This window comes from Carlito syrichta, unplaced genomic scaffold, assembly GCF_000164805.1.
Source record: "Carlito syrichta isolate Samal-C Ts95f unplaced genomic scaffold, Tarsius_syrichta-2.0.1 Scaffold315072, whole genome shotgun sequence".
NCBI classification, from domain to species: domain Eukaryota; kingdom Metazoa; phylum Chordata; class Mammalia; order Primates; family Tarsiidae; genus Carlito; species Carlito syrichta.
The window spans coordinates 1,285-5,738 of record NW_007259168.1 but is presented as its reverse complement, the minus strand read 5'-3'; positions in this window follow the sequence as shown (position 1 = coordinate 5,738).

The following is a 4,454-nucleotide window of genomic DNA, read 5'->3' as shown; positions in this document are numbered from 1 at the left end:
AGAGGAAAAAAAAGTGGGAGTGGGATGAAAATACACACAAATGAAGAAAAAACCAAAAGAAGAATATGGGTCTCACTCAGACCCTTGGAAGCTCAGGCACTGAGGAAACAGACTTTGGAATGCAAGCAATGAAGAGCCCCCAGAATGACTAGTCTCAAACTACAAACCCAGATATCAAGGCATTAGCAGAAAGAATAAATAGAATTTAAGAGAGACAAGAAAAAAGAATGAAGATGTTGCTATCTGAGATAACATCAGTAAAGAATACTGTGAATGAAATAAATAACAAACTGATAAGCATGGAAAACAGAATTAGCCAAGCAGAAGAAAGAATCTCAGAGCTTGAGGACCAAAATATAGAACTAATACAAACTGTCAAAAACATAGAAAAGAAGCTTAAAAGAACAGAACAAAACCTTTAAGAGATGAGCGATTAATTCAAGAGGCAGAATCTGGACTTCCAGCAAGATGGTGATGGGGCAACCTGGTCTATGAAACCCTCTGCAAAAGAGAATGCAGAGGGTCTCTGGCTCTCTCCCCAGGGACTGTGGACCCCAACGTCAGCAGCCTGCTCTTCACATGGAGTTCAGCCATCGCCACTGCTGGGGCAGACAAAGCAGCCGCCAGCACCACCGCAGTCTCTGTGGCAGCCGTACCGCATCACGCCATCTGTGCCTGAGGTGATCCATGACTTCAGTCTTTGAAGCCCCTGTAGGCAAGATCTGCTGGGATCGCTGCCACCTCTGCTACCACCGTGACATCCTGCCGTCTGTGGGTCTCCTCACGTGTGCCCTGAGGCAGGCTTCCATCTCTGGCCTCTGCTCAGCTCCTGTCTGGCCCCATCCCATCTGGGGTGAGCAGTTGAGATAGCACCACCTGCTGGCGATTCAAGGTAACAACACCAAAACGGGAGAAACAAGCTTGAAAAAGAGACACAGGCCAGATTTGAGTGGTGAACGAAGGATGATCCGAACTGTCCTTCACCGAAGGCCAGAGGCAACTGACCCTAACTTTGAACTAATTTACCAGCTTGAAAAGAAAGCTAGAAATCAGAGCTGAAAGGACATTGGACTTAAACAAAAAGTCTCAGAGTGTGCTCAATTGGTTCTGTTAGTTTCATGACTTAATTCTATTCCTACTGTTTTGTCCCTTTTTTTCTTTTCCTCTTCCTTTTCTTCTCTTTTCTCCTCTCTGTAAACCATATATTTGTATAGAGAAAGAGCGCACTAATTAGGTGGTTGGTTAGCTGGTATGTTAGCATCATTGTATGTTTTATTTTTTTTGTATGGGAGTTGGTTAGTCTGTAGCCATGGTCTATTGTTTTTATCTGTTTCAGTATAGGTCTCTCTCTCCATTTGTTGGTACACTCGTCTGTTTCCCTCCTTACTCCTCTATCTCTCTACCCTCCTCATCCCCCCACTGTCTGCTCCATTCTCTTCCCTCTGCTAACCACATTTTATTTCAGGGAGTAAACCTACAATCCCACTGCACAGATAGATTCCAAGGCAGTGGGAAGTGGGTTTCAGATTATCCATACACCTCTTAGTAAATACCAAGACCTGCAGATAGATTTTGAATCACAGCTCCCCCCTTAAGTAAATCTCAAAACTGCAAAAAGGACCACCCCCGACCTACAGTGCAACTCCAGAACTGAACAAAGTAAGAGGACATACATAAAGAATAGGATATTGAGCAAACAGAAGTAAAACCAATTCCTCTACCCCTGAATAAAAGAATTAAAGAAGACAGTGACGTGGAGGGAAGGAAAAAATAGGGAGGGGGAAAAAAACCACACAAATGAAGAAAACCCAAAAGAATATAGATCTCACACAGACCTCTGGGAGATCAGACACTGAGAAAACAGATTCCAGAACACAAAAAATGAAGAGCCCCCAGAATGACTGGTCACATGCAACAAACCCAGACATCAAGACATTAATAGACAGAATTTTAAAAATTGAGGAGAGAAAAGAGGAAAATAGGAAGGAGCTGATGTCAGAAATAAAAGCAGTAAAGAATACTGTGATGGAAATAAATAACAAACTAATAAGCATTGAAAGCAGAATTAGCCAAGCAGAAGAAAGAATCTCAGAGCTCAAAGACTAAAACACAGAACTAACCCAAACTGTCAAAAGCATAGAAAAGAAGCTCAAAAGACAGAACAAAACCTTCAAGCAATGAATGATCACTTCAAGAGACCGAACCTAAGAGTAATTGGCCTTCCTGAGGCAGAGAGAAACAGAGACCACACTGGAATAAGCATTTCATGAAATCATTCAAGAAAATGTCCCTCATCTCATCAAGGATGAAAAAATTCAAACACAAGAGATTCAGAGAACCACTGAAAGACAACAAATGAGAATACCAGCTCCCAGACATATAATAATTCGCCTAAACATAGTAGGTATAAAAGAAAAAATCCTAAAGGTTGCAAGAGAAAAGGTTAGACTAGCTACCAGGGAAGGCCAATTAGAATAGGAGCAGATTTATCTACAGAAACCCTCCAGGCTAGGAAAGCTTGGAGCCCTATCTTCAAAGTACTAAAAGATAAACAATTTCAACCAAGAATAACCTATCCAGCCAAGCCAAGCTCCATCAGTGAGGGAGAATTGAAATCTTTCCCAGATATCCAATCCCTAAGAACCTACACTGCCAAAAGACCACCTCTACAAGAAACACTTAAGAGAGTATTGAACACAGAAGAAAAGGAAAAAAGAATTACAGCATTCTTCACAAGAGTACAGGCAAAAGATTAAAAACACACATGATCCAACTCTAAAACCAAAAGAAAGACAACACACAAACAGGAAGAACAACAACTCTGTAAGAACATTATGATAGGGATCAACTCTCACATTTCAATAATTAGTTTGAATGTGAATGGACTAAATGCATCACTGAAAAGACATAGAATGGCAAAATGGATAAAATATCACCAGGCAATAATCTATTGCCTTCAAGAGACTCACCTACTGGAAAGGACACTCACAGACTAAAGTAAGAGGATGAGAAACAATCTTTCAGGCAAATGGAACACAAAAGAAAGGAGGAGTTATGATCTTAATCTCAGACAAAATACCCTTTAAGCTATCAAAAATTTAAAAAGATACAGAAGGCCACTACATAATGATAAAAATTTCAATCCATCAACAAGAAATATCCATCCTAAACATATATGCACTGAACATAGGAGCACCAACTTTCATAAAGCAGCTCCTAAGTAAACAAAAAAAAGATATCAACTCCAATACCATCATAGCTGGGGACTTCAATACCCCACTCACAACCCTAGACAGATCATCAGGACAAAAAATCAGCAAGGAGATCCGGAATCTCAATGTGACTTTGGACCAAATGGACTTAATTGATACCTACAGAACCCTCCATCCAAAGACCACAGAATACACATTCTACTCATCACGGCATGGAACATACTCTAAGATCAACCACATGCTTGGCCATAAATCAAGCATAAGCAAATTTAAAAGGACTGAAATTTTACCATGCACCTTTTTGAACCACAGTGGAATAAAAAAAATCATTACCACCAAGGTCCCCCCTAAACCCACAAAGACATAGATATTAAACAGCATGATGCTACACAACTACTGGGTCAATGATGAAATCAAAACAGAGATTAAAGGATACCTGGAAACAAATGAAAATGAAGAAGCATCTTACCCAAACCTCTGGGACGCCATGAAAGCTGTAGTAAGAGGGGAATTTATATCCCTACAAATGCACATGAAGAAAACAGAAGGATCACAAATTAACAGCCTAACAAGCCACCTAAAAAGGTGGAAAAGCAAGACCACAAAAACCCTAATTTCAGCAGAAGAATCCAGAACACCAAAATAAAAGCCCAAATCCAGGACATAGAAGACAAAAAGCTAATACAAAAAAATCAATGAAACAAAAAGCTGGTTCTTCGAAAGGATAAACAAGATCAATGGACCCCTAGCATCAACAGATGTCAAACAAAAACCATATAATTATATCATCAGATGCAGAAAAAGCTTTTGATAAAATCCAGCACCCCTTCTTGATAAAAACCCTCAAACAGCTAGGCATATGGGGAACATACCTCAAAATAGTAAAAGCCATCTATGAGAAACCCACAGCCAGCATATTCCTAAAAAGACAAAAACTGGAACCATTTCCCCTGAAAACTAGAACAAGACAAGGATGCCCACTCTCACCCCTCTGTTCAATATAGTATTGGAAGTCCTGGCTAGAGCAATCAGAGAAGAGAAGGCAATCAAGGGTATTCAAATAGGAAAAGAGGAAGTGAAGCTATCTCTCTTTACAAATGACATGATCATGTACCTTGAAAACCCAAGAGAATCTGCAAAAACCTCCTTACACTGATAAAGGACTTTGGCAAAGTCTCAGGATATAAAATAAATGTCCAAAAGACAATCGCATTTCTTCACACCAATAATAAACAAACAGAA